We start from the raw sequence: 20,747 nt of genomic DNA, 5'->3' as shown, positions 1-20,747 counted from the left end.
GTAGATAGGACATTTTTAGGTAAGACAGATCAGCTAGTAAAGAAGGATAGGTTCTAGAAGAAGACCATATTAGTAAGAGGAAAAAAATAAAAACAGTATATTTGAGGACTCCTCCAAAACAAGGTTAGTCGTACTCCCCCCCAACACACAATCTGTCTTTATCTTTATTTCTATCAATCTATAGATCAATCCATTTTCTGTCTATACAAATATTTTTCAAAATGATTTTTGGTGCCTCTCTAGGTGTTCTATTTAAGTGCTTAAATGTACAAAGATTTGCTTACATTTTATGAGAGACTAAATAATGTATGGTGAGCTTATTCCATATCATTAAACATATTTTTAGAGATCTAAAACCAGTCAGCATTTCTGTAAACTAAATGAAATGTAATAAATAATTCTAATATTCTCTAAGCCAAATATTCCAATATATCCTTTCATTTTACAATTACTCATCAAGTGCCTATAAAGTGGCAGGTGCTATCCTCGGCATAGTTGATTTAGTACCACAGACAGTACCAATGACAAAACAGACACAAACATCTGTCCTTATGGAGCTTACATTCCAGTAAGGAAGCTGGGCAATCGATCAATCAATCAGTCAATCAAACAAATAATTAAAATCTATCCTAACTCTAAGTGGTAAAGGAGAATGAGGGAAAATGGGGAAGAGGTTCTAGGGGAAGGTGGGTTCCAGGGAAAACTGCAATTTTAAATAGGGTGGTCATGGATGACCTTGCTGAGAAGGTAACATCTGAACAAAGAAATAAGATGTATGGGATCAAATCTTGATTTGAATTTCTGGATAAGAGTCCTAGGAAGAGGAAGTACAAAATCTCAGAGCAGAAAATGAGACTTTTTCGAGAAACTTCATTCCATCTTTCGACCAATGTTGATTGATGCCCTGGTGGGCCAGGCAGTCTTACACACACTGGGAACACATCAGTGGACAGAACAAATCCCCTTGCTTCCAGGGGCTTATGTTCCCAGGGGAAGATGACTTTCTTTCAAATTAATTCATTCTACTCTACCCACCATCTTTTTGGAAATGAGGTTAAATTATACACCATCCTCCTAAATTTTCCTATTTATGAAAGAAGAATAGTTTGCTAACCTTAAAAGAGATTAGCTTTTAGAGAGTATTTAGCTAAAAAGTATAGAGTACTAAGAATGATTTTTATAGGAATAATTTTGGCTATACAATGATCGAAATCCTGTTTTAGTTTTCTGATTGTTAGTTTGAATTTTGGTTCCATTGTACCGAGACCTTACATTTGTTCCTAAGTTGGAACCTGATAACATTCAGAACAAAACTCATTTTATGAAGAAGATTTCCTAGAGTCTAATACCCAGTAAATGTAGTTAGTTTATTCAAACGTTACACGGTTTTCAGAGTAACGCGTGTTGCACAAATAAAATAAATCATGGATTTTTGGGAGAAGCTAAAGTGTTGTCAACTGGGCTGTAAATGTTTCAACATAATAAACAGTGTAGTGGAATAGAAATGGCTCCACAGCTGAAGATTTCAGTTTGTGATGGACTGAAAAAAAGATCTGCTTTAGGTAGGAAAAAAACCATAGCACTGGGTTCATTTTCAACAATGGAGATGGTCTAAAAGAAATAGTATATATAAGGATTGTCAGTTGACAGATGGCCGGACTGTATATAATAAAGTCAAAAGATATTTTGACAAGAAAGGGGATGGATCTGACAGTTCACAAATCAGAATCCCAGGCAGCACAGATGAGAAAATATAATTGAATGTGTTCTAAGCTGATGCATAGTTAATTTTTCACAGCCCAAGGCAAGAGAGTATGGGAGATGGACAGGAGTGTTAGCAGGTTTGATAAAAGATAGAGGCAGAGTAGGGATAAAGCAAATAAAAATAGAAAGAAGACAATATTCTATCACATGTAAAATTATTTTATTTTCAGTACCTTACTTGAAAAACCAAACTGAACCTTGCAATTCTGAATATATTCAAAGTTATCATTTTGAACAACACAGGGCTAGATTTAAATACTAGTATACTTTACCTAAAAAATATATCTCTTAATGTAAAACTGAATTTTCTCATACCCAGGAAGAGAATGCAAATTTCATTAACACTGTTTCCCAAAATAATCCTAGGAAATAAGGTCACTTCAATAGTATTAGCTGCTCTTTTTGACCAGGTATTCAAGTTAGTCTTTCTTTGACCATTTAAATCAATCGTAATTACTGTTATTTTAAGATACTATTCTATTTTAAGCAAATTTGAAAAGTAATGATTTTTTTTGTTAGAAAATGAATGAATTGAATAACAGATTCCCCATTTTCCCTTTGGTAATTGATATTATTCATCTAGTGTTGGCTTCTGAATTGTTTTCACAGGGACAAAAATCTCAATTTTAGTTTGAAAATATCCATATCCTTCAAATTCTAAATGCTTTTTAGGTCAGTATATCTGTAGCAGCTATTCTTTTTATGATAATTTGGAAAAGGTAAAATGTAACGGCTCCATAGTTGAAGATTTCAGAGGAGGAACCTCTTTCCTCCTAAGGAATCAAGCAGTCAGACATGGTGCCTTAATGTCCTTGCCATCTGACTCATGAGCGATACCTGCGAAACCTCACCCACTCATTACTCTTGTCAGGCACATATGCATTCACAACAGAAAAATCAGACAAATACCAAAACTTTTCCCGAAGAAACCCAAGTGTAGAAACAGACCAGTGTGGTCATCTTTAAAAATCAAGAGGGTCTATACGTCTTCTTTGTAAAGTACAGAGTGCCCAGAGTTATTTTCCGTTTATAGCTGAAACTAAAAGTGGCACTGCTGGATACTTTAATATTGTTTATTGCATCATATTTGTGAATATTATATTATATCACTGCCATCTGTGGAGGTTCATAAATCACAGAGCAATAAAGCCTCCTAATAAATCTGATGCACACTCTCTTCACATTATTGACCCCTTTTATTTGCTGATTCAAGAACTCTTCCATAACATTTGTGATCTATGTATCATTATCCTTTATGTCTAACATCATTTCCTATAAATCAGTAGCCTTCCTCCTTGAAGGTGGCCCCGCAGAATGAGACGCTGTAGGCTTGTTCGTGCACAGAGCATATTACCCTGAGGATATGGCAGTTGGTAGCCTGTGGACCTTTTACGGATTTTGTCATAGCCTCGCCCTGTTAGCTCTCTGGCCCTGGTGAGCAGACTCAGCTGTTTCATTCCAATCACTGCTGACTCTGTCCATGGTCAGCAGTCTTGGTCAGTCTAGTTCTGTCCTGCTACGTGACACTCCCCTTCCCCATCACCTAGTTGTGGTTCTGCTTCTCTCAGGCCCCATCTGCTTAGAAATTAATCACTGAGGATTTATTGGGCACTCATAGTGTTCTTGTTATTTTTGTTTTAAATTGTTTAATGCAAAGAGTTCTGTTGCAGTACATATTTAGTGCTGATTTGACAGTGAACTTGAGGAGCTGATTTAGGAGGATGGAGGTGAACTCAGGCAGAAGTCAGTTCTCCAGTCCATACAGGTTGGGACTCTCCTGGGATTTTGTGTTATATTTCTTTTTTCTGCCAGCCTCCCAGAGCCTGTGTCGTTTTGACCACTTCTGTTGCCTTGCCTACTAGCACAGGTAGGTGACAGTGCATCGCTGGGAAAGGAGAATTCAGAGTGCTTTTAACTTTCTATCATGAGTGCAGATTTTTACTTTTAAGAAAGTCCATGGTGCAGATGGAGATATGTCTGCCTTCGTATTTTACAGGCAAGTGCTAATATATGTTTGATATATCACTTTAAACCACCAAAGTCCATGTGTTACACTATATCTTAAAATCAGGTTTCTTTTGAAACTTCACGTGTTAGCACAAATAATTAAAAATGAATAGGGAAACTACAAATTCTTTAGCAATATGTAAGAATAACTTCACAGTAAATTTAACAGAAATATTATTGCTATGTCATCTGACAAGCATATAAAATATGAGACCATTTTACAAAAGTTAAATTGAAATCACTGTGAGTTAATAAAAAATTCAAATGAAAACACTATACTCAATACGAGTAAAACACTTTTATGTAAAGTCATTTTTAAGAGATGACTTCAAATTTTGCTTGAGAAATTATTGAGAAAACAACTTATCACAAAATTTCTTGTAGTACACTCAAATAAGCTGACTAAATTAAGAATCTTAACACCAGGCATATAACCAAAACAAAATAAAACTGACCAAACCAAACAAAAATACAAAAAAGAAAATAATGTATTTATTGGATATAATAAATAACAAAGAATGTAGGAGAAGGTAATAGCACCATATGCTTCTTCACTTTCATCTCCTTGGTCCCAAATGGGAAAATCGTACACACAAGATCCTTTCTAGGATGGAAATGGCTTATGATAAGTGAGCTATTATCAGTCAGTCCCCTCTTGGACCATGACTTTACTGACAGTAGGGCCTTCTCTACGGTTGCTTATATCCAAGTGGAAAGTCACTGTGTTAGAGCTGGGTAATCGCGTGCTATCCTCTGCATTAATGCTGTGCATCCCCACACCAAGGAGAAGCCATCAGGCATTGTGTCATCTTCCTACAATGTTCTGCCAGCCCTACCCACTCTCATCCATCAGAATAGGGTCCAGTCCCCAAAGCTGTGTATTTCATTGGCTTATTTACTTCTGACTCACTCAGAGAAATAACAGTTTAAATCATTTTTGATTCCGTTGCTTTATCTTCCTAGAGAGACAAAGTGCATCTAAAGAAAGAATCAAAACATTCTCATGCCCTTTCCCTTGTTAACAGTACAATATTAAATCTGACTCATCCTTTCTGACAAATATATTTCTAAAATAACTGGAAGTTATAATGATTTTTATGTCTCTTTTTCCCTATTTGAAAAAATAATTGCGATATATGAGGAATTTCTCAAATAAGTGATCAGAATGATAAAAATATATAGGTAAAACTTATTATTTATAAAAATCAGTTTCCCTTTTTGATATTATACTACGCATTAATTTATATTCTTAGGTTTTTAAAAATGAATTTAAGAAGAATTTTACATGACTTCTTTTCATCAATCCAGATGTTCTTACTTGAATTTTAACACTAGCTGACCCTTCCCATTTTTATACTAGGAAAATGACCAGCTTTGTCACTTTCTACAATGGTCACTTAGAAATCTGGAAGAGTAGCTTCTCCTTACCTCGCTACTCTACCCACATCACTTCCAGCCCTGATGTGTACACACATGCCACTATGTCTCGCTTCCACACAATCTGAATTTTTCCTTCACCAGTCCACTAAAGCTGCTTTTCATTAACAATACACTTCAACTGTAACCTTATTAACATGTTCTCTTTTTCGAAAAAACATCTTTCCCTAGTTTAAATCCCATAACCATCTCTTTGTTTCTTAAGGCTTTTCTCCTTCTAATTTTTTCTACAAAATACTCCCTTAGTTCTTCCCTTCCTCCTGACCACTCCTTTTCCTTTCTGCAGACTCTTGTACTGTGGTAGCACACTGATTGGCTATATTTGCCAAATTTTCTTTTTGCATGTCTTCTTCCTTTATATTTTTCTCCTGAAATATCATTCATTCTCAAGTAATTCTCTATTAACTCTATGCAGGTAATTTTAAAGGCTGCATCTCTGCCTATGATCCCGCTCCCTAGACTACAGATGGGGGTTTTCAGTTATCAGCTGTACATACTTCTGCTTGATATCTTAGCAGTACCTTAGATTTGACCTGCCAACAAGGACATTAATTTTCAAATACAAATGTTGCTTTTAAAAATTTGTTTTAATCACATTTTAACAAATGATTTCTTTGATACTATCTCTTTGCATGGACTGAGTGGTACTATTACTCCTTCCCTGAATCCTCTTCTCGTCTCATTATTGTTAATCTTAACCAGATTTTACTTCAGATCTTTTTCCCCTGAAAAAAAATGTAACTGTTCTTATGGCATCAGTAATCACCTATTTCTGATATAGTCTACACCTTTATCTCCAAAATAGAAATAATTCCAAATATTTCAAATTTCCTTCCTGGTACCTTTAGTGCATATTAGATGAACATCCCAACATATTAAAAATTAAAATACTGTCTCTTCTGACCTGTTACTTTGATCCTTATTTCACAACTAAACAGCATCACATCCACCAAGACCTCCAGCCTGGAAGAAGTTGAAAATGTCACTGAGTCCATGTTATCCTCTGCATCCATTTTATATCCATGTCTTATTGATTTCACCTTCAGGATTTCCTAAGAAATATCCTTATAAAACATGAAATTAATCATGTCACTACCTTACTTATACACTTGAGTTGGCTTTCCAATGCCTACAAAATTTAATTCTAATTCCTTTATCACGATGCAAGGTACACTAAAGCATTTCAATACAATGCATTTGTGATCAACACTAATGTTACAGTTTTGGAGAGCCTCTTACCTTTCCCATGTATATTATGACTTGGCAATTTCCAGGATTTTCTCTCATTCTATTCCTTCTTTATAAGTTACTTTCCATCTTTTTCTCTACTGGGCAAAATCCAACTGATCCTCCAGGGCCCAATTCAAATCTCACCCCTCTTTTTGAGCCTTGCCCTTAAGCACTTCTTTCTGCACATCACCAGGCAAAATAATGATTTAAAAATTATTTGGTGACTATGATGTGTGATGAATGTCTACTAACAATTTATCTGCCTGCTTGTAAATGAGCTTCTGGAAGGCAGAGAACAGCTAATTCATTCTTGAATTCCTAGTAGTTCACATATTGCCCAGCATTAGAGTTCATAAATATTTATTGAATCAAATAGCAGTCTCTAATCTTTTAAATATGCAAACATTGTCTGTGTACCTTATTTAACTATACATGGCTTATGACTTAATAACTAATTATAGATAGATATCATATAACTATTTTGTTTAAGTTCAGCCATGTTGTATTTGTACCAATATGCCAAAGTAGAAAAAGAACAGATCTGGGTTGGAAATGCCCTTGGAAAGGACACTTTTCTTCTATGGTAAATGTAAGAATACAGCCCTAATTCAACCACAGCAAAATCCTTTTTTAGAATTTCATCCTGTAACTTTATTCAATGAAGTTAATGGTTGTTGCACATGAGTGATGGTGATGTATTGAGATTTAAAGAAGAGTGTGGAAGATAACACAGCAGAAAATAGATATAATATTTAAAATATAATTCCTCTAGAATGTAAATGAAATCTGTACAAGAGGGTTCCATAGAAGCATAATGTTCCATTTCAGGCTTTCAAAACAGATTTACAAATGAAACATTTCATAAACAATGAAACGTGCACTTACAAAACCTCACACCGAGGAAAAATGCAACTGAGCATGCATAATTTGCACTGTACTAATCTTATTTTCTAGCAAAAACAATGAATCCTGTCACCAAATGGCAAGCAAAGACAAAGTGATGGGATGCATGCTGATATTACTTAAATTCTCTCCAAAGAGATAGGGAGATAAAAAATAATTATGATGAGTTTTGTATGTTGAGTTCTTAACTGGTAATAAATGTAAACAAATCATTTGAAGCTTGTTTTTATGAAGGTATTGATATGCAGCTTAGAAGATTAGGTCATTCAATAAACTGAAGAATTAAACATATGAAATACTGCATTATTCTGGGGGGGCACATATTTTTGCACTGCATAATTATACTTTTTTTATGGATACCTTTTCCTCCAGCTTTACCATTTTCCTCAAAACATGAAATTTTGGCACTTAAAATTTTATTAGATTTCAAATATTTTTTATTTGTTTGCATACATATAAACAACAGGTCGTCCAGCAGATTATAATTTTTCTCATGAATCTCAGCTTTCCTTCATCAATGTATCATCAACAGCAGCCTTATCACCTATTGTTTATATTGGTGAGAACTGTTCACTTTCTAAATGTGTTATAGTTGTCAACTACATAATTATTTACTGAAGTGGAAAAAGAAACTTCAGAGGTCTTATGAATGAAGATGAAAATATCAGCTTAATGACAGGGTGAAAAGTAAAGGTGAGATTGAACCACACAATAAACCGACTAGATCTAACAGACATATGCAGAACATACTACCCAACCACAACAGAGTACACCTTCTTCTCAAGTACACATGGAACATTCTCCAGGACAGTCCATATGTTAGACTACAAATTAAATGTCAATAAATTTAAAAAATAAATAAATACTATGCAAGGTATCTTCTCTGAGCACAATTGCATGAAGTTAAAAATCAATAACAGAAGGAAACTGGAAAATTCATACATTTTTGGAGATTAAAGAACAGACTCTTAAGCAACAATTGATTAAAGAAGAAACCAAAAGGGAATTTCACTTGTTATCAAAGCCAGACAAATACACTTCAAGAAAAGAAAAAAACAGAGATTAATAACCCATCTGAAATGTATGCAAAATCCTCAACAAAACACTAACAAATCAACCTCAGCAACGTATTAAAAAGATTATATATCATGACCAAGTGAAATGTATTCTTGGAATGTAAAGATGTGAAAATTGATTAGTGTGATCCAATATATTAAAAGTACAAAAGAAAAAAACCCACAAGATTATCTCAATTGAAGCAGAGAAAGCGTTTGCAAAAATTCAATACACTTTCATGATAAAACAGTCTCAACAAACTAGGAATAGATAGAAACTACCTCAACATAATAGCTGTATATAGAAAACTCACAGTAAACATCATACTCAGTGAAGGACTGAAGGCTTTTTCTCTAAATCAAGAACAAGTCAGGGATGTCTGTTTTTCACTTCTATTTAACGTAGTACTGGAAGTCCTAGCCAGAGCAACTAAGCAAGAAAAATAAATAAAAGGAATGCAAATTAGAAAGGAAGAAGCAAAATTATCTCTGTTCACAGATGATATGATCTTATATGATGAAATCCTAATGATTCCACTTTAAAAACTGCTGAAATTAATAAACAAATTCAGTAAAGTAACAGGATACAAAGTCAATACACAAAAATCAGTTGCATTTCTATACAGTAACAAAAGGAATTTAAGAAAACACTTTTATTTACAAAATCATCAAAAAGAATATAATACTTAGGAATTAATATAACTAATGAGGTAAAACTTTTGTACATTGAAAACTACAAAAGATTTCTGAAAGCAATTCAAGAGATAAGTAAATGGAAAGACATCAGTGGGAATGAAAATCCTCAGACACTGTGGAAAACAGTATGACAGTTCCTCAAAAATTAAAAATAGGACTACCATACAATCCAGCAATTCCACTTCTGGGTATATATTAAAAATAATGGAAAGCAAGGTCTCAAAGAGATATTTGTACACCCGTGCTCATAGTAGCATTATTCATAAAAACTAAAGTGTGGAAGCAACACAAGTGCCCATTGACTGATGAATAGATAAGCAAAATATGGTATATACATATACTAGAATATTACTCAGCTTAAAAAAGGAAGAAAATTCTGACATATGCCTTAACATGGATAAACATTGAGTACATTATGCTAAATGAAATAAGCCAGTCACAAAAAGACAGATATTGTATGATTCATTTACTTGAGGTACCTAGAGTAGTCAAATTTATGGGGACAGAAAGTAAAATGGTGGTTGCCAAGGGCTGGGAGAAAAGATGAATGGGGAGTTATTGTTTAATGGGTACAGAGGTTCAGTTTTGCAGGATGAAAAGAGTTCTAGAGATGGATGGTGGTGATGGTTGAACAACAATATGAATGTACTTAATACTACTGAACACTACACTTAATGATTAAGATAGTAAATTTTTATGTTATGTATCTTTTATCACAATTAAAAAATGGGGAAAAAAGTGTAGGTAAGGCCTGTTTTTGTTTACAAAGAGTCCCTGAGTTTGCCTCAACAACAACTTAGCCCAGGATTTCATCATATCTTGCTGAGACAATGACCTGATCCTGGAACAGAGAATGGATTTATGTCCATTGGAACAAATGTGAGGCATAGATATTGTGAAATTAGTCAAAAGAACAGCTAATTTATTTGCAGCGTGCACTAGTCAGGGCAACATACCCAACTGAACACCACAATGTCTGCAATGGTATCCTCACTTCTAACTCCATTTGAAGATGGAATTGAAATCCTACTAAGGCTGTATACTATCATGAAATCCAAAGGTGGTAAGTTAGATAATTGCTTACCAAATATTCATGCCTATTTCCATCCATGAGAGAAATATATTTCCCTGTCCAATTGATGTTGGTTTTAGCCGTGCAACTTGCTGTCTCTGGTGGGATGATAGTGACCATGATGTGAGCAGAAATTGAAATGTGCTTCTCTGATTTGGTTTGGCCTCTTGCACATCTATCTTTCTCCATGAGAAGGAGATACCTCAGGTGGTTGAAAGTGTAAGAATGAAAAACAGGTGAGCTCAGTTCATAGCTAGGAAACAAGCCAGACTGAGCCAACTCTAGATTAGCTGAATTCTAGCCAATCCACAGATGAGTGAATAAAAACTAGATGCTTATTGCTCCAGGCTACTGAGTTTTGATGTTTGTTACCATAACTGACTGGTACACTGAGGAAGAAGGGGGTTTTGTCAAAATACAAAGATGATCAAGATTTTTAAATTCCCTAGTTTGTGAAACTATATTGATTTAACTGGGTGAAGGAGTTGAAAAAAGTGGAAGTTTAGTTTTACTATACATGCAAAGATTTTGTCTGAAGATGTTGAAAGATAGAGCACCTAGTGAGAAGAGAATGGAGAAAAGAATGGGAAATGGAGATATATCTTAGGAATTTTATTGGTTAAAGGAAAGAAAGATATAAGACCGTTGCTGGAATAGGTGTTAAGGAGGAGAGAAGCCTTTTTGGTTTTGTTATTTACTTAGTTATTATTCTTTAAATAAAGAAAGGTTTTAAATATACTTACAATTACAAGAGAAGTGTCAATGGAACAGGAGAATTAAAATGCAAGAGAGGAAGTTACTGACGGATTTTGGACAAAGCTATAACTCTGTTTGCTTGTGAATGACATTCAGCACTCAGTGAAAGACAGGTAAAAAATTCTTACCCGGAGATGGGGGTTGGGGGTGGCAAGAAAAAGAATGATGTTGCAGATAAGTTCTAAAGACATGAGAAAAGTGTATGCACATAGGTTTGTTGAAATGAGAAGAAAGCCAGTGACAGTCCCTGGGCTAGATGGCTTATATTTGCTGTCACGGGATAAGGGGATTTTGTGATTCAGGAATTTGGAGAAGACTACAAACAACTTGTGTGAGGAATTTTATTGTCTCTAAAATGTATGCATAAGATGACTGTTGAGAAGTAACAAAAGCCAAGTCTACAAAAAGTACATTTACTTTGGGAACTGAGTCTAAGCAATGCCTTGAAGACCTGGAATGGATAAGGAGAGGCCCCGGAGTTATTTTGGGTGGAAGGTCTCTCAGATCTGGCTTCCCCATCTCCCTTCTACCGTTTGCCTTACTAGCAGGCCTTGTGACTCTTCTGACCAAAATCCTTTAATGGCACCCAGCAGTCATGGGGAGAAGTTCACTTTCTTTAGTGTTCTATATTAAATTATGACTCAGCAAATATTCACCCCTGACAAATAAAAGAAATGCACTTCCTTATTCTGTTACAGAACTAGTCATTTTCTGCCCAAGCTTTTCCAATATTTTTTGTATTTGTTCCACATTGGTCCACATATGTCAATGACCCTCTCCCTTCATTGCATCAAACATTCATCTCAGTTCTTTCTCCAAGAAACTTTTGTTGATTGTTTCACCTCCTGTTAATTCCTTATTTTACCAATGTGTTTGGCTCTTGCTTTTTTTTTTTTATCATTTTCTTGACATAATGTAATTTTTTGTTGCTTCTCTCTCCATGAACCTACCCATTTAACTCTCTTCTCTCCTCAAGCAGAACACAAGCTCTTGGGGCAAGGATGGGGGTGGGATTTATTGAGGACACCTGTACTTGCAAGTCCGCTCTATACTTCTGTGAACATCTATACATATTTGTGTCAATAACAAAGATAATGACAAGAGCAGACCTCCCCCAAATTTGATATTTTTCACATTATTAAATATCACAATCTTTTCTTCTTGGTTAAGTTTTTTCTAAAATCTGATCTTAACTTAGAACTAAGTCTTCCTTCAGAGCAGACAATTCAATGTTTACTGACCATTTACTTCTGCTTTCTTGTTTTCAGTATAGAGTCACTACAAATTCACCTTAAAGAAAGAGAATCAAAAGATTTAATCAAATAGTCTAATCTTTTACAAGATAATTTCTTACTTTTGAAAAATGACACAGAGATGACAAGAATACAAATTACACAAATTATCCTATTTTTAAAGGGAATGACAAAATATTTTTTTTAAATAACAGAATATGATACCCTCAGTATAGTGGCATTTAACATGACAATAAAACAAACAAAATCCTGAGATGAGAACCACATGTTCTAGCAACAGTGTTCTGTTTTGGTTTTTACCCAATCTTTAAACATCTGCACACATTAAAAATGCTTTAGGGAAAAAAGAAAAAAAAAAACAAAAAACAAAAAACAAGTAAGCTGCTGGCCATATAAAGAAATTCTATTCTTAACAACATAACATAATTCAGGAAGACCTTTTTGAGGACTGAAGTGAATAAATAATTTGTGACCTTCACTCTCAAGAACACACCCTTTATCTGTGAAAGTTATCTCTAGAAAAATACGGTTCTGACACGCTTTCTTTCTCAAGTTTTTTTGAAGTATTTCTTAGTGATTTTTGTTTATAGAGAAAAGGCAGGTGTCTGGTGTATATAATAGGCATAATTTTCATTTGCATGTTTGACTGCAATTTCTTTTCTGGAAATACTACTGTATGAGCAGAGATCAAAGTAAGTTAAGTTAATCTACTTAATAAAATTTTGAAGGTTTGTGTAGACAACCTGTTGTAAATTGTTTTTCACTATGTGTTACCTTTTCTCTTTTGAGGTATTTTTATTCTACATTTAAAATTTTTGAAATATTAAAGCCATTCTGCTGCATTTTCTCTAAATTCTCTCTCAAGATAAAAACTGACTTTTAACCTAAAACCACTATGTTAGTGTGTGTGTGTGTGTGTGTGTGTGTGTGTGTGTTTACAGGACAGTGGAATTTGGAGATAAGAATGGGTATAATTAGCACCCTTTCAGACATATAGTGCAAAATCAAGAGCACTATATTTTTTTCTTAATTTTAATATATTTTTGAGTATTCACATATAGTGGCATTCTCATTAATTATGATCTAAGGAAAAACATGTTAGATTTCTATATTGATTATTACTCTATTGTTACTCATTATTCCTGTATTTTCCTCTAATATGTGAATGAAGTATATTTAAATATACATAGAAGTATATTTAAATGAACTTAAATATATTAATGGGTGAGTAAGACATGTATTTATAGAATATATAATATTTTATGATTAGAATGTAGCATCTAAATCACTTAATTTATGGTACAGTATGTTACATTTTCTTTGTCTTCTTTACATTCAAATTTGGATAACAATACAACTGATCTTAAAATTATATAGATATACTTATTCATATTGATAGATTAGCATGAAAGCTACATAATTTATAAAATATAAAAACAATAACTATAATCTGTAACTTATACTTTGTCTAATTGAACAATTTCTATATCATAGCAATTAAATTATTTAATGGATTGGGTTTCACTTTCTTAAGCTGAAAGAAAATGATTGAACACATTTGAATTATTTCATATTATTGAAAGCTTAATATTAGGAAAGTGTAAAATAGAAAGATTTAGAACTGTTACAATTCATGGATAGGGTCTGAGAAATTATTTAATATTTTTTGACATAAATTTGGCTATCGTGAAGTTGTAAGTTTCATTTTAGTAATACATGCAATTCACATTGACAGACTATACATAGATAAAAATTCCTATTGCATGTTAGGATGGAAACTAAAAAATACAGAAGAATCATGATTCATGATGTAAAATCTTAAAACAGAAGCTTATAATTAGATTAATTTAAGGCTCAATGATAGTTTTATGTTTCAGTTATGATCAAACTTTTAGCTTGGTCCTGGTAGTTCTATAAAAATGAATTAAATTTAGTATTCATAATTAGTTGTATGCTCAAAAATTATCTACTGAAGTTCTCAAGTTTGTCTCATATTATTGCAAAGTTTTTCTTTTGACAGCTTATACTACTGATTAATGAAAATTCACAGTAAATGCCTCTGAAAATGTGCTAATTTAAACTTTGACAATTTTGGAAACATTCCAAGATAGCTTTTTGAATTTGTCATTTCTATTCCTTTTTTTCTTATTTATTTGAATAAACTAGTATGAATATTGCCTTTTATAAAAATGAGATATTTCAATAAGTGACAGATAAATAAATTCTATGCTGTTAAAAATAAAATCATATTTTAAGAGCTCTGAATAAACAGTGAAGAAATGACTGGCTTCCTGGAATATGTTACATAAATTCAAAATGAGAATCTGTAAAGAATGGTTGACGAAATAACAGGAATGTTAATTTCCTAATGCCATCTTCATTTTTTTTTTTAGTGTTGTTGCGCTAACTCTGACTCAATAACAATAAAACTTCTTAGAAAGTTTAGAAAACAAGCTTATGGCTACTAAAGGGGAAAGGTGGGGGGAGGGATAAATTAGGAGTTTGGAATTAACATATACACACTAGTAAATATAAAATAGATAATCAACAAGAGCCTACTGTATAGCACAGGGAACTCTACTCAATACTCTGTAATAACCTCTATGGGAAAATAGTCTTAAAAATAATAGATATATGCATATGTATAACTAAATCACTTGGCTGTACACCTGAAGCTAACACAACATTGTTAATCAACCCTACTCCAATATAAAATAATAACTTAAAAAAAAGTTTTTAAAGTATTTTCTTAGAATATTGAGAGATATTGATTACCAGATCTTTTTGAAACTCTTTTCACCCTTTAGCCCATTGTCGTAATTGTTACTATTTCACCTTTTCTGTAAAGGCTTTCCTAGTAAGTCATTTACCTTTCTAACTGCCTTTAGTATGTTACCTCTTTTGTAAAATGATTCTTTTATTATGTATTTGTATATTTTCTAATTGGTAATATTAAGTGTATATTCTGGGTCTCACCACAGTGTCAGACACCAAGCCAAGCATGGGGGATACAAAAGTGAACCCCATCATGCAAGGGGAACTGGCTAGGAAGACAAGGAGTGAACGGGTAACATGAAGGAATGTAAAATTACAGTTTGTGACAAATCCTTTAAAGGAAAATTTTATGATGATCTTGGACTTTACCTGGGAAACAGTGGGGCACAATTTAGCATTTTATATTACCTTCTGATGTTTTATTGTCTGGTAATTCTCATTTTAGTGAGTATACTTTGCTTTCCAAATTGTATGCCATCTCAAGTTGGGAAAGAACAATGTAATAAGGTACTATTTTTAATTCATCACTTTGAATCTAGGTGAATGGAGTATATGACAGTTTATTAACATAAATCTGACTGGATCATTGTTATGGTAGAAATTCTATAATAATCCACCGTGATACAACAAGTTTCTGGAATTGTATTTTTTAAAAGTATCATAAAAATAAAATTAACTTCTTTACCAAAATAACCAAATAGACATCATTGTTATAAGTACCCCTCTCTTCCTAATTCAATAATCTTTCAGTATTTTCACTCTCTGTTCTACTTGGGTATAAGGTCAAGTTTTAATGGGTAAAATATTATGTATAAAGTTATACAACAGTCAATTTTAAATAAAGTGATCTAGTAGAGAAAAAGAATGGTATTTATTTTACAATGATCGTGGGGAAGTATTCCTCTTAAGCAAAACTTGGGAGCATCATCTCTCACAGACCCAGCATTTGGTTTAATCTTCTGCTGCCACCATCTTGAAATTCTTAATAGCTTTATCTTGGAACTTGTGTTCTGCTTGAGGTCTGACAGGACAGCGGGGCATGCTGGGGAGCCAGGCTACTCCATCTGTGTACAGCACGCCCGGTTCCCTGTGAGTGCATAATCCATGCAGAGCTACAATGTGCAGAAGTTCAGCAACACTCAGACCCCATATACTTCCCCTGAGTAACTGTGTTAGGAGCATTGACAACCTTGGGAGGCCACACTTTCCATCTAAACAAGTACTTGCTTTAAATACATGCAGATGTATAACTGAATCACTTTGCTGTACACCTGAAACTAACACAATATTGTCATTCAGCTATGCCCCAATATAAAATAAAAATTAAAAGAAAGAAATCCATTCGAGTTGTAATTGTAATAAATAAATAAATACACAAACAAATAAATAAACACCATGATGGTCTAAGAAGCATGAATCACCAAGCAGCTCCACCACATCCTTTTTTATTTGTGTTATTTCCCTGTATTAGACAACCATCTATGCTGAAAGCTATAGTTCCTCTTCCTTATAGCTCTTCCTGAACTCATCAGGCCCAAGCAGAGAGATTGGCAGCACGTGCTCCATCAAGACATGAAATAAACACAGTAGAGTTAGTCTTGCAGCCTTTTCACTATTCTGGTAAGAATGAAATATATACTGAGAAGATTTGGTGATTTTTTAACACTATTACATGTACATTTAAAATCAGCATTTTACAATATAAAGATCAACAGTACAATTCATGTTAATATTTGAAAAATTTAAAACTTCTTTATTTTGAACGACAATAATGGCAAGTGAAAAACATCATAACAAGTCTAGAGAGAGACCATGGAAAAAAGGAAAATGGTTTATATTATAATAATTTTAACAACACATTTTTCCTACTATTTCAACAAGAAGCTCCCATTTTCATTTTGAAATGGTGGCTTGCTATAGCCACAAATAATCAAATAGTCTTTCTCATCATTCAGCTAGAAGGGGTCAGTCATACAACAATCACTTCAGTAGCTTTATAATAATAAACGTTTGGTTTTTGAAAACTACAGCTATTTACTCAAATTATGAAATTAAAACCATGCCGTGATACCATTTCTTGGAGGAACTTTTACTGCAGAAATTTAAAATCTAAACGAGAGACAAAGGTCAAACAAAAGGGCAATTGTTTGTGTATTTTAGCCAAGGAAGATAGTTACTTTACAGGCTGTGATGCAGATTTTCCTATAAAGGTCAAAGATGAACATAATTATCAGGACCACATATAAAAAACTTCTTTGGTGCTAATATAAAAATGTAGTATTACTAGAAAGATCTAGTTAGGAATCTTGAAGGCTAATGGTATCTGTCAGATTGCTGGTCTACTAAGGTATTCAAAGTTGTCTTCTTCACATCCTAGTTGAGCCTATTGTTCTTCGTCAGATGGTTCTGTGAAAAACCACTACTTTTCTATATCCAGAAGGATCTGAAATTTGCTTTTTAACACAAATCCTTGATTACTGTCCTGAACAGTATTAAACGATTGCTATTTACCAAAAAACCTTAAAAAAATATCGCCATCCCTCCAAATTCTCAGAAGTTCCAAGATGTGGTTTATCACAAATGTTAGGCTCCTAGATTAACTCTGTTAGGGCTCCATAATCTATTTTGTAGTGGAAAAATAGAAGCAATGTTGATCTTAATAAAAGAAAATAACCAAATGAGAAATAATGTTTTTTTAGTTTCATTTTATGCTAATACTTGCAGATAGATGTCACTACTTACTTCTTTACTGAGGAGTTAACACTTTTATATTGAGCAATGAAAACTATGAAACAAGGACAAAAATGAATACAACAAAATACATCAAACTACTGAGACCACAAAAGACCTATGTAAAATATATTTATGAGGAAGCCTAATGAATTTTCTGTATTGGAATGCATTCTTGTTTTGCCCCTACAAAGTTCACACTATATGTTAGAGGACATTTTCAACTTATAAAAATGAGAAATACAAAAAATGACTTATCTTAGTTATTTAGAGTTAGTGCTTGTTTAGGGTCATGAAATCTACATGACAAAGGATTATTAGTTTGCCTGTATTTTTAACATTCCTTAAATACTTTAAAATCTTCACATCTTGGAGAACAGGTGATCTGTGAAAGCAGAGCAAACTATTTTTGTGTCTGTTATTTTCAGTTTTTATTTTAGCCTTATTTAAGGACCTAATCAAGCATACATTCCAGCATAATTAAGCAGAGCAGAGACGACAGGATACCTCTGTCATGGCAAGGTCATGCCTCCCCTCTGGTTGGCACCTCTGACCTGTCTGGGGCACTTTCTCTTTTATGCCTGTCACTGCACAGTAACTCTGGGGACCCAGCTAAAAGCCACACATCCAGAATCTGTCCAGAAAGAACTTTTGACATCACAGCTATTCTGATGTCGTTGTTGTTCCTGACTTACAAGCAAGTCATATTGTGTTTATGGGAAATAGTCAATTCTAGTATAAATTCTAGTAAGGAAGAGAAATCATAAGCTCTATCATTGTTTTTTGTTTGTTTTGAGAACCACATGCCAATGAATGGGATTCTATTTTGTGACACTGTGTGTGAAAATGCTTAATTTTTTTGGTCACAGACAGTTCGCAAATGGGGAAAAACCCTATCTTTTTTTCAGTGACTTGGATCTAGCCTGAGGGCATCCATTCTTGTGGCAAAGTTAGGAATGGTTTGCAACCTATAGCTCTGGGTTGAGGTTGGGATCTATTAAATTCAGTCATCTAGTCCTCTCTTTTGTAATGTCTAAACTTACTTGGGGAGGAGAAAGAAGGGGTATTTTGAGGGTGTGAAGAGAGAGTAACTCCTCAAGATTAGAGACAAAGATCAATGAGTTATGAGCTGGTTACCTCTCCCTTGAAATATTCTCCTGAGAGTTAGAGGACCTCAGAGAGGATAACTTCATTCCACACGCACGGGGAAGCTCGTCACGTGCATACGGTTCTCCAGTTTTGTCAAAGCTTCCCACACCCCAAGCTGAGTATAAAAGCTGCAAAACCACCAGTTATGAAAGAATTATGTAGGCAGGACAGTAAGACAATTCAGTAGTAAGTATGGAAGCCTGAAGATCTGAAGATTGACTCCCTTTCCTTCAACACTGGACTGTCTTCTAAGATTTATTTGTTGCTCTGGGGGGTAGAGGGGGAGTTTCAGAAATGATCCCAGTTGAATTTCCCTCCAGGCAGGTAAAATGGAAGCTGAGGTGGGGTTTAAACTGAAGCTGAATAAAGAAACACAATATGCATGAGTTTATTGTATGAGACTAATATGTGTTATAAATGTTTGCTTCAAAGATTTACATTGTTTACAGATATGTCTACAATTTATTTGGAATCTCAGTGGTAGTGCCACAGAACTATGGAGTGATTTCATAAATATGACATGTAGGTGACAAAAAATGAAATGCATCAAGTTCAACACAAATGCCTTTTGATTTGATTGTTTCTGATCAAACCACATAATTGCAACAATCACATAAGTAAAAATCTTGCACTTAAATTTCTTGTTTCTGTGTACTGTAGAGTTTGATATATTTACTGTCAATCTTCCTTCTTTTTTTTCAAATAATACATGCCATTCTTAACTACTGACATTTTAGAACATTCTCTTCACCAGATTGTCTATTCTTATTGTTCTGACTGTTTTTCAAAGGAATTGTAGTTATTTGACAATAAAAAACATGTTAGACTCATGAGACCAAAAGGTATATAGCTTGGGGTATGTGTAAAAATGTAAGGGTTAACTGTTCATTATTTCAAATAACAAGTGTTCTAGAGAATTTATTTAATTTTTTTATGTGGAAATTTGATCTGGAAATTCTATCTACATTATATAAGGGCTGATATATTTAGAGTCATTACAAAGAAGAATCAGGAAATAATTGAAGAATCATTTTCACTTTAAAACAAAGCACAATATAAACTGAAAAAAAGGCAGAAGATACCAAAATATTGCTCCTCTGTAGTTGAAATATAGGTCCTATCATATTTTAATTATTGTTACACCACACTAAAAAATAAAAACACTATCAAATCATTTTCTATTTCTACACTAAGACAATTTTATAATGCATAGATGCCTCTCCTTATGTGTTGACATATATTTATGTCTTAGTAGACTGAAAACACTGATGAGAAATGTTGCTTAATTGGTAGTCTTTGATCAAATTGAACTATTATGAAGAATCTTATTTTCTAATGTTTAGAAAAATATAACATATTTTACCACTCAATGAGCTTTAGAAACAAAAAAATCTTAAGCATATCATCTGGTAGTATCATTGGATTATTTTACCAGTCGGCAAAGAAATCAGGAAATGAGCTGAAAACCACCAGGGTCATGCACAATAATCTATAAATTGAATTTTCCAGTTAAAAGAGATTTAAATCCCAAATTGCATAAGACTTGGAGTGAGGAGCAGCTGCTACTCGTTTTGTACTTCTCATCAGGTATCAGATCTCCAGAGACCACATTCAAGTGACACAATCAAGGCATCTTGTCACCTACTCAATGTTGGTTATTTTGGGTATTTGCTAGGATAGCTCTTAAAGTGCTCACAGCCAACACTGTACTAGAAAACAGATTCACTACATGCATGGGACAAGTATTAGTATTTATGAAAGTAGATTAAAAGTTAAATAATCTGCCATGCAGATTACTACCTAAATAACTTTGTAATACCTAATTTTAGGTAATATTAGGTATTACAAAATAATTTATTAAAAAGAGCTAAAAATGAGGCAGCAATTGTCAAGTGTATATGTGTATAAAATTCATATAAA

At 33.5% G+C, this 20,747-nt stretch overlaps 1 protein-coding gene across 1 annotated transcript in view; it reads right to left on the bottom strand.

The window, feature by feature from the left end:
* The window catches only part of EYS (eyes shut homolog), a 1,726,005-nt gene that overhangs the window by 988,949 nt on the left and 716,309 nt on the right, over positions 1-20,747 (bottom strand). The gene's annotated exons all lie outside the window — the stretch shown is intronic.

The sequence above is a fragment of the Balaenoptera ricei genome, chromosome 12, assembly GCF_028023285.1.
Source record: "Balaenoptera ricei isolate mBalRic1 chromosome 12, mBalRic1.hap2, whole genome shotgun sequence".
NCBI lineage: Eukaryota > Metazoa > Chordata > Mammalia > Artiodactyla > Balaenopteridae > Balaenoptera > Balaenoptera ricei.
This window is presented reverse-complemented; position numbering and strand designations above follow the sequence as displayed.